The sequence below is a fragment of the Canis lupus genome, chromosome 38, assembly GCF_048164855.1.
Source record: "Canis lupus baileyi chromosome 38, mCanLup2.hap1, whole genome shotgun sequence".
NCBI classification, from domain to species: Eukaryota; Metazoa; Chordata; class Mammalia; order Carnivora; family Canidae; genus Canis; species Canis lupus.
The window spans coordinates 21,629,842-21,631,699 of NC_132875.1; positions in this window are offsets into that span (position 1 = coordinate 21,629,842).

Consider the following 1,858-nt stretch of genomic DNA (forward strand, 5'->3'; position numbering starts at 1 on the left):
GACATGTTTCCGTAGTTCGGAATTCAAAAGATACTAAAGAGAAGACAACAAAAAAGTAAAATAGGACTGGCTTACATAACTGACGGGGCCCAGGGCAAAAATGAAAATGTCCCGTCACTTGTTAAAAAATGATTAAAAACGTCAAGACAGTGACAAAGGATCTTTAAACCGAGCACGCGGTCCTTGGAGAGTAGGTTACACACACCCGAAGCTGTCTCTGAGGAGGCAACTATGTTGTCAGGATCCTCCAGAACGACAGAGTCCCTGGCTGGGCCCACCCGGGCGGCTTGAGGATGAAGGGTCCTGTCTTTGCGACAGCCACGTGGAGATTGGACCCCAAGCCTAAACTGAGCATTTTGAGCTCCATCCAGAGTCAGGAGCAGAACAGAACTTTCCACGTGGGAGGGCAGAGCACCCCCACTCCTGAGACTGAGACTGGCCCTCGGTACAAACCCAGTCAGACCCAGTCAGGGCGGGTGTTGGCAGTGGGAAGCCACATGTGGGGGCTGTGACCTGGGCTAAGTGCAACCACCGGAGCGCAGAGGGTGGTGGGCAGCAGTTCCTGGGACCCTCGGTCACCATCCCTTCAGAGAAGAGGACTCCAATTCCTAAGACTGCTCTGACCCAGGCCACCCTGTACCACCACAGCCCTGCTCCAAGGGGCAACTCCAGGCTGCTAATGATCCAGGTCAGAGCTCTGGGTGGCACATGCCCCTGGGGCTCGCGGGGGGCGTGGGTGGGGGTAGCAAATCTTATCACCAAATAATCCTGGGCTGGGCCTGCCTGGCGGCCACACTGCCCAAAAAGATTTAGTGAAATGCTGATTTTTCGTTTGCTCCCACTCGTCAGAGTCCCCCTCACTGCCCTGCCACCAGCCACAGGCAACTCCCAGCAAGGTCAGATGTGTGGCCAGCACCCACAATGCTGTCTTGTGGCAACACAAAGGCCAGTGGCAGCCACGGAATAGCCGTGCCAGCAGGGACACCCAAAACTAGCAGCCATGCATGGCTGGCCCAGCCCTGACAGTGGGCTGAGGACATGAGGACTTGCCTGCGGTGTGCACACCTGGAGGCTGCCTCTAGGACGTGTGCTGGTGGGGAGAAACGTGTGTATGTATCTGCGTGGTGTGTATGGTGTGTGTGTGGCGTGTGCATGGAGCAGCGTGTACATCCATGTCTGTGGGGGGGGTGCTAAAGGCTGTTTTGATTCATCATTTGAACCCCAGCACTGAGCATAGAGATTGGCCACAGTAGATGACACATAAATATTGTGCAATGCAACAATGTACCACAGTCATTAAAAAGAACCATGGAACGTTCTGTATAATGACATGGAATACAACATCCAAGCAGCATCGTTACATGAAAAGACAATGGTGGAATCACATGTATAAAATGCTACCTTTTTGGTAAAAAGAGGCCTCAATAAGACTTTATATTCATTTTTTGCTTGTACAGAGAGAAAACTCTAGAAGGATGCATAAGAAACTAATAAAAGTGACTACCTTTCAGAGGGGGAACTGGGCAAGTTGGAGTCGGATATAGGAGTAAGACTCTGCTTATATAATCTTATACTTTGAATTTTTAACTCTTTGTATTACATAATTAAACATTTTTAAAAAGGAAGGGGGGCACCTGGGTGGCTCAGTCGGTTAAGCATCTGCCTTCTGCTCAGGTCATGATCCCAGGGTCCTGGGATGAAGCCCCACATTGTGCTCCCTGCTCAGCAGAGAGCCTGCTCTCCCTCTCTCTCCGTACCCCACCCCCAGTTTGTGCTCTCTCTCTCTCTCTCTCTCTAAAATAAATAAATAAAATCCCTTAAAAGGGAGGAGGGATGAATACTGGTAGGAGAAAGAAGG